Here is a 12,923-nt window from a genome sequence, read left to right on the forward strand (position 1 = left end):
TTGAATGGCCACACCAAAATGTGTCGGCACATTTATACAACCTATAATATCATTTTCTACCTATAATATTTAATAAAAGTATCGACATTTATATTTTTCCTTGAATATCTATTTCTACCTGCAATCGGTCCCAAATGCTTCCTTACTCCAAAACCCCAAACAACACATAAAAAACCCTATCGTGATTACTGTAATAATTAAAAATTAGGGTTTCGACAACATACTTTTCGATTCGACTGCAGCAACAAACAAACAAACTTCGCTTTAGAAACGCCTTCTGAAATGCAGCAACAATTACTCTTCGATTTCAAAAACTCGTCCGTTCTATCTTTTTTCAGAGGATATTTAGCTATGGCCTTTATATTTTCATCGGATATGTTATTTATATTTAATCGATACAAATACAAAAGTGTCGATACTTTTATGTCAGGTGTCGATACTTTCGAAAGGATAATTACCTATTTCTTTGAAAGTGTCGATAATTTATTACACGTACTTACGAAAGTATCGACACTTTCAATATATCCGGTATCATTTTACCGGTTTTATCATTTTGATACCAGTTTTATCATATTTTTACCTGTTATATCGTTGTGGATCGATATATTTTTTAAAGTATCGACACATTATAGGCGCTATAACTGCTTCTCTTTTAAATTCACAAAGTGTCGATCCTTATATAACGTATCGACACTTTTAAATTTACCGGTTTTATCATTTTGTTACCGGTTTTATCATATTTTTACCTGGTATATCGTTTTGGATCGATATATTTTTTAAAAGTATCGACACTTTTTAGGATTTATAACTGCTTTTAAAGTTATGTAATTTATGTTTCAATTTATTTAATAGTGTTTCATGTTTTCCACCTACAATATTAATTTAATAATTTAATTTACACAAAATTTTATTTGATTGTTTTGATATTTTATAAAATATTATTTAGAATTTAAATTTAAGAATATTAACCAAATATAATAATAAATATGTTTTCAACAGTGAAATAAGTATGGACACTTTTATAAAAATGATATATACTTTTTTGAAAGTTATGTAATTTATGTTTCAATTTTTTTTAATAGTGTTTCATGTTTTCCACCTACAATATTAATTTAATAATTTCATTTACACAAAAAATTATTTGATTGTTTTGATATTTTATAAAATATTATTTAGATTTTAAATTTAACAATATTAACTAAAGATAATAATAAATATATTTTCACAGTGAAATAAGTATGGACACTTTTATAAAAAGGATAGATAATTTACAATATAACAGGTAAAAATATGACAAAACCAGATTCATTATGACAAAACCGGTAAAATTTACTTGATATGTTAAAAGTATGGACACTTTTATAAAAAGGATAGATACTTACCGATAACCAAAGTTTACCGGTTACCAAATTTTTTAATAGTTTTTCATATTTTCTACCTAAAACATTATTAGTTGTCAACAAAATAGGTACCGCTAAACCGAATTTATTAAATACATTTTAATGTATCCGGTAATGCTGTATATTAGCAGTATATTAACCCGCCTTTCCTGAGACATTCCCCTTCACCTTCTTCATTTGTCTTACTTTATTTTCTTTCCCGCACGCTTCTTGTTTGATGTATATGTCTAATTTCCATGTAAACTAGTTTTCTTTGAGGTGGGAAAAGAGGGGTCTTTGTAGTGTAGCATTTCCAAAAGGGTATCCAAAAATGCCAATCTATCAACCATCTAGTCGAAGAGAAGTTGATAGCCAAGTTCTAGATCTAGAAACGGCGGTAAAAGATGGCGTTCTGGGAGGCGGTGGTGGGGTAATATCCACCGCTTTTACTTCAGAGAAGTTGGATCTGAAGATGATGATTGAAGAGTTTGAGTCCATGGATGTACCAAACGTTTTCATATGTCCAATTTCTTTAGAGCCAATGCACGACCCTGTGACCCTTTGCACTGGCCAGACCTATGAGAGATCCAATATTCTTAAATGGTTCTCTTTAGGCCATTATTCTTGTCCCACTACGATGCAGGAGCTTTGGGATGAATCTGTTACTCCAAACAAGACGCTTCAGCAGCTAATCTATAGTTGGTTTTCACAGGAGTATTTGGCCACGAATAAGAGATCAGAGGGTGTGGTAGGAAGGGTCAAAGAGATTTTGGAGAATTTGAAGAAAATCAAGGGGTCAGGCTAGAGTTCTAGCTCTTAAGAAGATTAGGCAAGTTGTTCAAACTCATGGATCAGCTAAGAAGCCTGTTGTCTAGATTTCACCTTTGCTAGGTCCTTTTACAACTCATGCTGTTGGATCAGAGTTAATTGGAGTTCTCGTGAACTTGAAGCTTGATTTAAATTCCAAGTTCGATTTGTTGCAGCCTGCTAAATTGTCTCTAAATGAAGGTCGATCGCGACCAAGATAAACTGTACGAGGTTGATTGGAATGCTGATGGAAGGGACTGACTTCGCATCCGGAAATATCGCAAGTTTGAGTCTTTTAGTTGGATTGTTGAGGGTGGTGAAAGACAAGAAGCATCCGAATGGTGTATTAGCTGGTTTGAGTTTGCTCATGACTATGTGGTCTCATGAATCAGTTAAGAACTCCTTTGTTAATGTTGGGGCAGTTCCTCAGTAGGTAGAGCTGATTGCTGGTTCGACTAATGAGTGCTTGGAATTAGTCCTTCATATATTGGAGCTTTTGTCAAGTACTCCTGAAGGAAGATTGGCTTTGAAAGATTGTCCAAATGTCATACCAAATATTGTCAAACTCTTGATGAAAGCTTCAGAAAACTGTACTCAGCTCGCGTCGTCGATATTGTGGGCTATTTGCAAGTTTGCACCAGAGGAATGTGCTTCACTAGCTGTGGATGCAGGTCTGGCTGCAAAGCTCCTTTTAGTTATACAGAGCGGATGCGATCCCGTGCTGAAGCATGTAAAGTCAAAAAGGGTAGGCGGGGGCATGATTTTTTTTCTGCAAAGCCAGTATCATTTTTCAACAAAGGGGCACCGAATTCGGTGCCCCAATATTTTAATTAAAATGTTTTTTGGTTTAATTACATTTTAGCCACTGCACAGTTTAGGGTATTTCCAAGATTAGTCCCTAAGTTTCAGCTATAAATACCCTAGCTCATTTAGCTTCAAAATCATCCCAAAACATTTCTTTCTTCCTATACTAGAGAGCTTTCTTGTGAGTAGTGAGTGTTTTGTAAACACCTATAAATTTTATCTCTTAGTAAAAGATCTACAGCAGCCCGGAGACGTAAGCACAATTGGCTGAACTCTGTTATCAATTTTCGGGTATTATTTTTCCGCTTTTATTTTGCATTCTCACTAATCTGGTTATAGGGAAATTACTTGTACTCGGTTATTTCCTAACAACTGGCATCAGAGCTTTTTGGTTGTGAATTCTGTCAATTTTTTGCGAGGTTACTATTCGGGTTACTATTCACGTGAATAGTGAATTTCGTGAATAGTGAAATTCGGTCGGCGATACGAATTTGTCGACGGAGGTGTTCTAATACACGACGGTTCGCAGAAATTGTCAGAAACGATCCAAACGAAGCCAGATTCGAGTGGGAGCGATGGCTGCAGACGAAGGGAAGGTGAAAATTGAAAAGTTCGATGGTGCGGACTTTGGATTTTGGAAGATGCAAATTGAAGATTTTCTGTACCAGAAAAATCTATATCAACCCCTCTCAGGAAAACAACCAGAGGGCATGAAGAATGAAGACTGGGCTCTTCTCGACAGACAAGCCCTCGGAGTTATCCGACTGACGTTATCCCGCAATGTTGCTTTCAACATAGCAAAGGAAAAGACCACGGTAGGTCTTATGGCGGCTCTCTCCAGTATGTATGAGAAGCCATCGACCTCAAACAAAGTTCATTTGATGAGGCGATTATTCAATTTGCGGATGGCGAAAGGGGCATCAGTGGCTCAACACCTGAATAAACTCAACACAATCACAACCCAGTTGAGTTCCATGGAAATTGAGTTCGATGATGAAGTTCGAGCTTTAATTCTCTTATCATCTCTACCAGACAGTTGGAATGCTACTGTTACAGCAGTAAACAGCTCGTCGGGAAACAGCAAATTAAAATTCGACGATGTTCGGGATCTGGTATTGAGTGAAGAAATTCGACGAAGAGAAGCGGGTGAAGCATCAACCTCCTCAGCCTTGCACACGGAGTCTAGAGGGAGAACTTCAGAAAGAAATTCAAATCGTGGCAGATCCAAATCCAGACGGGGAAAATCAAGAACATGTAATAAAGGTTTTACCTGTTATAATTGCGGCAAGAAGGGTCACTTCAAAAGAGATTGCCGAGCATCGAAGAAAAATACCGGCGCACAGGAATCTGCAAATATGACAGAGGAGACAGGTGATGCCATGATTTTAAGCGTCAACAGTCCGATTGAATCATGGATCTTGGATTCAGGGGCATCTTTCCACTCCACCCCATGCCGAGAAATCATGGAGAACTATGTCAGTGGTGATTTTGGGAAGGTTCATCTAGCTAATGATGAAACCTTGAAGATCGTCGGAAAAGGAGACATCCGACTAAAGCTGCCAAATCAGACCACCTGGAAGCTGACAGAGTGAGACATATTCCTGGCCTCAAAAGAAATCTGATTTCTGTTGGACAGCTTGATGGAGAAGGTTATAGTACAACCTTTTCAGGCTGTGAATGGAAGATTACCAAAGGAGCACTCGTCATTGCTCGTGGTAAGAAGACTGGTACTCTCTATGTAACCTCAAATTTAGAGAATATCATTGCAGTAGCATATGCTGACGGAAAATCAAACCTATGGCACCAAAGGCTTGGCCATATGAGCGAGAAAGGGATGAAGACCCTTTTGTCAAAAGGGAAGGTGCCGGATCTAAAGAATGTAGATGTCGGACTATGCGAGGATTGCATTTTTGGCAAACAAAAGAAAGTCAGCTTTACAAAGATTGGCAAGACTCCAAAGGTAGAAAGGTTAGAATTGGTTCATACTGATGTATCGGGACCATCCCCAGTTCCATCTCTTGCAGGCTCACTATATTATGTCACCTTCATTTATGATTCAACAAGGAAGGTGTGGGTTTATTTTCTAAAGAAGAAATCAGAAGTCTTTGATACCTTCAGAAAATGGAAGGCCATGGTGGAAAATGAGACTGGTTTGAAAGTCAAGCGGTTGAGGTCTGACAATGGAGGAGAGTACAGAGACAGCAGATTCAGAGATTTCTGCGCAAACAATGGGATCAAGATGGAGACAACAGTTCCCATAACACCACAACAGAATGGTGTAGCAGAGTGCATGAACAGAACTCTAAATGAACGTGCCAGAAGCATGAGGATACATGCCGGATTGCCCAAATTTCTATGGACTGAAGCTATCAACACTGCAGCTTACCTGATCAACCGTGGGCCCTCTGTTCCTTTGGATGGCGGAATACCAGAGGAAGCTTGGAGAAAGAAAGAAATAAACCTTTCACACTTAAGAGTGTTTGGTTGTATTTCTTATGTACACATAAACTCTGCTGAAAGAAGTAAACTTGATGCCAAGTCCAACAAATGCGTCTTTGTTGGTTACGGTGGTGATGAGTTCGGTTACCGGTTTTGGGACTACGAAAATCGAAAGATCATCAGAAGCAGAGACGTCATTTTCAATGAAAATGTGATGTACAAAGACATGTCAACCGCAGAATCAAGTAATACCGAAGCTGAAACAAAGGAATTTGCTGAGTTCGAGGAGATTTCTGGAAATGATGTTCAGATCAGTCCTGAAGCAGTTCAAGAGGAAGAACCAGGCACACCAGAACTGAGACGCTCCTCCAGAATTCCTAAACCAACCCAACGGTATTCGCCTTCTTTGCACTACTTGTTGCCGACTGACAATGGTGAACCAGAGTGCTATGATGAAGCGATGCAGGTGGATAATTCAATCAAGTGGGAGTCTTCCATGAAAGATGAGATGGACTCGCTTATGTCAAATCAGACGTGGGAATTAGTTGAATTACCACCAGGCAAGAAAGCACTCCATAACAAGTGGATTTACAGGATCAAAGAAGAGCACGATGGGAGCAAACGCTACAAAGCAAGATTGGTTGTCAAAGGTTTTCAACAAAAAGAAGGTATTGACTACAATGAAATTTTCTCTCCAGTTGTAAAACTGTCTACAATCAAACTGGTGCTGAAAATTGTAGCTGCAGAGAATTTACATCTTGAGCAGTTAGATGTAAAGACAGCTTTTCTTCATGGTGATTTGGAGGAAGAAATCTATATGAGGCAGCTAGAAGGCTTCATAAAGGCAGGCAAGAAAAACCTGGTATGCAGGTTGAAGAAGAGCTTGTATGGTTTAAAACAAGCTCCTAGACAGTGGTACAAGAAGTTCGATAGTTTCATGGGTAGCAGCGGTTTTACCAGATGCCAAGCAGATCATTGTTGCTACATCAAGAGGTTCGACAATAGCTTCATTATTTTATTGTTGTACGTTGATGACATGCTAGTTGCAGGCTCAAACATGCAAGAGATTATACACTTGAAGCAAAAATTGTCGAAGCAGTTTGCTATGAAGGATCTGGGCGCTGCAAAGCAGATTCTTGGGATGAGGATCAAAAGAGACATAAAGTCGGGGACTTTGATGTTATCACAGGCTAAGTACATCAACAAAGTACTCTCCAGGTTCAACATACAAGATGCTAAACCAGTAAGTACACCTTTAGGTGTTCATTTCAGACTCTCCAAAGACCAATCACCAAAGACGGAGGAAGAACGTGCACACATGGTGAAGGTACCGTATGCCTCAACAATTGGAAGTCTGATGTATGCCATGGTTTGTACCAGACCAGATATTGCTCATGCAGTGGGAGCTGTTAGCAGGTACATGAATAATCCGGGCAAGGTACACTGGGAAGCAGTCAAATGGATCCTCAGATATCTTCGGGGTACCACAAACAAAGCACTTTGTTTCAAAGGTGGAGATACGATACTGACAGGCTATGTAGATGCTGACTTAGCCGGAAATGTTGACATCAGAAGAAGCACTACAGGGTATGTCTATACTCTAGGAGGAACTGCAGTGAGTTGGGTTTCTCAACTACAGAAGATAGTTGCTCTCTCCACAACTGAAGCAGAATATGTCGCTGTTACGGAAGCCAGCAAGGAGATGGTCTGGTTCCAAAGTTTCTTGGAAGAGTTAGGCAAGAAACAAGAAAACATTGTCTTGTATTGCGACAGTCAAAGTGCTATCCATCTAGCGAAGAATCCGTCTTTTCATTCCAGAACGAAGCACATACAATTGCGATATCATTTTATTCGGTCTCTTCTGGAAGATGGTATTTTGAAACTTGAAAAGATTAGTAGAGCTCAAAATCCGGCAGACATGTTGACAAAGGCGGTGACCACGGACAAACTGAAGTTGTGTTCAACTTCAGTTGGCATGCTAGAATAACAAGACTAGAAATACTGCTGCATCGATCGAGGTGTGAAGACAGATTAAAATCAGTCTTCAAGTGGGAGATTGTAAAGTCAAAAAGGGTAGGCGGGGGCATGATTTTTTTTCTGCAAAGCCAATATCATTTTTCAACAAAGGGGCACCGAATTCGGTGCTCCAATATTTTAATTAAAATGTTTTTTGGTTTAATTACATTTTAGCCACTGCATAGTTTAGGGTATTTATAAGATTAGTCCCTAAGTTTCAGCTATAAATACCCTAGCTCATTTAGCTTCAAAGTCATCCCAAAACATTTCTTTCTTCCTATACTAGAGAGCTTTCTTATGAGTAGTGAGTGTTTTGTAAACACCTGTAAATTTTCTCTCTTAGTAAAAGATCTGCAGCAGCCCGGAGACGTAAGCACAATTGGCTGAACTCCGTTATCAATTTTCGGGTATTATTTTTCCGCTTTTATTTTGCATTCTCACTAATCTGGTTATAGGGAAATTACTTGTACTCGGTTTATTTCCTAACAAAGCAACGATCAGCCGAGTTGTTGAAATTGTGTAGCCTCAATTACACAACTACCATCTTTATTTCATAGTGTAAAGTTACAAGAACAATTCAATGAAGGGAAAATATCAGCTTGTTGATAGACATGACTGTCGTTTTTCTTTATCGTCTATCATGACGAGGGGGGCTGAGAAGCCTCCGGTTCTGAGGAACTCAAAATGAGTTCATTCGGTGTTTCTGAGGCACCCTTTGCTCTCTTGTGCATACCAATGAGCATAATCGGTATACCGTATATGATAAGCAAGTTTCTGCTCATAATAATTTCAATAATTCCCAGCAAGGTCTGTGATTCAGTCTGGTACGTCATTGTTGCTTCTTTATATGGTTTTACAATTCGAATTGCACAATTGAATTTGCCTCAGTTGAAATGTGTTCTCAGTTTTCAAATCAAACTGTAGTGTTCTGCAGGTAACAATGGTGCTAACTGCAAGTCTTCAACATTCAACTGTACCTAGAAACTTGAAAGAGTTTGAGCATGGAAGCTGTGGCGGGATATGGGAGTTAAATAATTTCTTCAACATCAATCAACCTACACGTGATGACTTCAACTCCCAAGATACTTTAAAATACTATGTTGTTACTACATAAACAATTGGAATGACTAGATCCAGGTTTCAAAGACCCACGACCCTCGATTCCCCGGATGCGTGCATTTTATGATAAGTTTGACATTATTCTTTAAAAATAATTTTGAAAGAAAAAGTACTTTTGAAATTAAATTATTTAGAATTGATGTTAAAAAGGTGTTTATGAGTAGATAAAAGATAATTTAGAGTTTAGACATATTATTATACAATTTAAAATAAATCAATTTAAATTGTTTTTAGATTCAATATTATTATACATCTTGCTGACTAAACAGATCCACGCGGACAGAGATACAAACGTTGTATGTTGCCAAACCAATAGGTTTTTTAATATCAAATAAATACTTTATTGAATTAATTTCGAATCAATCAAATGATAACATATGACATCATCTAAAATGATCATTCTATACATGGAAATCATTAGTTAACTAATATTCAATGAATCTTGCTGACTAAATAGATCTACATGGACAAAGATACTAACGTGGTATGTTGTCAAATCAATTTTTTTTAAATATCAAATAAATACTTTATTGAATCAGTTTTGAATTAATCAAATGATAGCATGTGACATCATCTAAAGGGATGGAATGAGGGGAGGTGGGTGGGGATAGTCGCCCCTGAAATTTTAAAATTACCTTATATTTTAGATTTTTTACATGTATTTTCTATTAAAAATTTGTTTTCGCTTACTTGAAATTTTATAAGTTTAAGTTCACCCTCTAACATAAAATCATGCGTCTGTCCCTAAATTAATCTTATTAGGTCAAAATGATTTTTTTTGTGAATGAAAATCGTTAGTTAACTAATGGTCCATGTATCTTGTTGACTAAACATGTCTACATGTACAGAGATACTAGCGTGGTATGTTGCCAAATCAATAGTTTTTTTATATATCAAATGAATATTTTTATTGAATTAATTTCAACCGAATCAAATGATAACATGTAACATCATTTTATTGCTTCAAAATTTAAGAAGTTAGAAAATGAGTTTGATACTACTTGAACCCATGCCAGAACGTACAATATTAGTAGTTTAACCGCTTAACCAAACAATAGGATTTTGTATTTGTTTTATTATTATTATTATTATTATTAAGTCAATATGATTATCAACAGTGTCGTGGCTGGGGCGGTGCGAACTGCGTGACGGCACAGGGCCCCAAAAAAATGGGGGCCCCAAAAAAGTATATCTATAGTGGCGTTTTTCAATAAAAGACACTATAGATGGACCTATTGTGACGTTTTTCAAAAATAAAACGTCACTATTGTTGCAGTTTTATTGAAAAAATGCCACTATAGGTGGATCTATTGCGGCGTTTGTCAAACAACGCCACTATTATTACCCAAAATCGAATATATATAAAAAATAGGAAAATTGAATATATATAAAAAAATAGGAAAATCGAATATATCTAAAAAATAGGGGCCCCTTTATAAGAATTTGTACAGGCCCCTGAAAATTTAGCCATGACCCTGATTACAAAGTAATATATATTTTTAAATACTCTTAATCATTTGATGATGAACGTTAAAAAATATAACTAAAATCTTGGTATACATTGTTTAGATGGCTTCCCTTAATGTGCTTGGTGGTTGCTAAAGAAGAAAAGAGGTTAGACGAAAGAAATAAGCAATACTGACAATGGCAGTTAAAACCCCTTGTCCAGGCTCTATAGATAAGAAGTTTTTAGAGTAACTGAAGAATTCATATAACATCTGATATATTGTCAGGATGGTTTCAAATGAATATCAAATGTCAATTTTGTTTTTTAAGTGACCTAGCACTTATTCACTTTTAGGGGTTACTTTATAGTATGAATAAAATAAAAAAAATCATGCATCCATACAACATAATAATACAGTGGAGGTCCTATATTTTATTATGAAGCAAACAAACTTGGATCATATAAAAGTGTAATACCCCAAATTTTAGTTAGTGACTAAAATGTAAGTTTTGAAAGTTTAGTGGTTAAAGTATAATTTTTTGAAAAGTTTAGGGATCAAAAATATAATTTTTAAAAATTATATATTTTTGGCCCGTAAATTAATAGTTTGTTCCAAAATTAATGTTTTTGTAGGAATCAGAATTTTTATTTGGAATTTATATTAAAAACTATAAAGTAGTAAAGTCCGATAAGAAATCGGATAATTGGATCAAAACAAAAGTTTACATAAATTTGAAGGATGCTGGATAAAGGTTGGAAAATTATTTTCATATTTTAGAACAGTGAAATTTAGCATGGATCATTGGAATTGAAGATAATTTTCCTTATTTAGCCGAAATTGGGAAAATTTAGTGACTCAATTGCAATTTTTGAAAATTACATGGCTAAAGTAGAAAGTCAACTACAATTTGGTTCATCTTTGACTAAGAAATATTTTAATGGAAGATATTTGAATGGAAAATGGTAATTATCATGATTTATTAATGGCAAATTTGGGATTTCTCATTAATTGAATTTTATATTCAATTAAATTAGATAAAAGTGATGTGTAGTAGATGAAAAATATAGAAAATTCAAGAAATTTCCATATCATCTTCCTCTTTGGGCAAAACTTCATAGCCACCCAAGGTAAGAATTTTGTCTTTAACTTTTGAAGCTACGTGATTGATTTTTGGATTAAGCTATTAGATAGAGAATTAATTAGATTGAAATTCCCTATCATTTGATATAAAAATTTCATGGAAATTATGATTAGATGTTGAGTTTAATGAATTGGGTGGTTGAAGAACATATTTGATTTAGAAGAGTTGATGGATACTTTTTATGGTACCAATGTTGTAGATTAATTCTAAAGCATGAATGTGGTTAAAATCAAGTGTAGAAGTTTGTATAGTATTCGGCCATGCTAGGGTTTATAGAGGTTGATTGAATTTTGATTGAATTTGATGTTGTGATGATTGGAATATCATGAATTTGATGTAAGAAGGTTGAATTCATGCTTGAAATTGAATGAAAAGTTTACCCTAGGACTTAAGGGCATTCGACCATGGAAGGAAAATTATGGGGAAAATGTTGAAAATTTTCCTATAGTCTAGAATTGATATTAGATGTATTCTATATGCTTTAGAGATTGAATTGGATCAATTTGGAACCTTAAGATAGTGAAATAACCATTTTGCAAGTTTTGGAAATTATGAGACATTGATGAGAAATTTTACAATTATGATTATTCAATATTAATATTAATTATTGAATGCTGAAATTTTAAGTTAGAATGTTGATTTGGGACCAAAGTACAAATTTAGTGAAATTGCATAGTGGAATTTGAATGGTCATGGAATTTAAGGACTTAATTGTAAGTTTGCAATTGTAAGAGCACTAGTTGGGTATGATACTACAATACTAGAAATTTTAGTACTTGAATTGAAATAAGTGAAAATGATGAAGGACCATTTTAAGTTAAATAGAAAAGTTGTGAATTCTAAAAAGAATTCATAAATAGTGACTTAAATGCAAAGTTTGTGAAAGTTGAAGGATTGATGATGGAAATGGATATTTATGGAATTGAATGGCTACTTTAGAAAGGTTGAATATATTATGGAACAATGATTTGATTTTGTATAAATTAAATATCAATTTTATTTTATAGAATTTTATACTATTGAATTTAGATTATGTTAGTATAATACCAACATATAGTTTGAATATGGTGTTATGTATGTGATTTTCACATAAACTACGATAAATCTTGCGATCCTAGCGATTCGAAAGCGAAAGGAAAAACACCTGAGTAAAAGGATATCATAGAAAAAGTTCGGTAATGAGGCAAAGGCGAGTGTAGTTTATTTATATAATTATTCTGATACACAAAAACTTGTGATAAGTAAACCTCAATATTATTTTTAAATTATATTTATATTTTAACTATGGAATATTTTCATAATACTTACATAAAGGTCTAATGAATGATTTTAGGGTATGAACTATCCAAGTTATGATTTTTATGATGATAAATTGAAAATGATACTGATTTGGAAATGTTGATTATTAAATGAATATGATATGATCAGAAAGCACATTGTATGTTGTATTGATAATCATAGGTATACATGGCATGCCATGAATTTGAGTAATTCAATTTCGATTTGTACATTCGTGTACATTATGTAATGCACCGTTGGATCAAATGATATGATTGCACTTGGAGTACATATTCTAATTCTGTTGATAACACCGTTGGGGCTTAGTGTGCACATATATCTTACACATATACCTTACATTCTCTTAAATATTTATTGGGCTATGAAAATGAAATATGAAAGTTCTGAGATGCGTCTGAATGGAAAAGAATATGAAATGATCATTATATTTTATAATGTATATTATGATTTTGATAAAATCATGAGGTGATG

At 35.0% G+C, this 12,923-nt stretch overlaps 1 pseudogene; it reads left to right on the top strand.

The window, feature by feature from the left end:
- Positions 1 to 1,575: 1,575 nt before the first annotated feature.
- On the top strand, positions 1,576 to 8,053 carry LOC120138257 (annotated as a pseudogene).
- The last annotated feature ends 4,870 nt before the right edge of the window (positions 8,054 to 12,923 follow it).

Source organism: Hibiscus syriacus, unplaced genomic scaffold (genome assembly GCF_006381635.1).
Source record: "Hibiscus syriacus cultivar Baekdansim isolate YM2019G1 unplaced genomic scaffold, ASM638163v2 tig00110683_pilon, whole genome shotgun sequence".
Taxonomy (NCBI): domain Eukaryota; kingdom Viridiplantae; phylum Streptophyta; class Magnoliopsida; order Malvales; family Malvaceae; genus Hibiscus; species Hibiscus syriacus.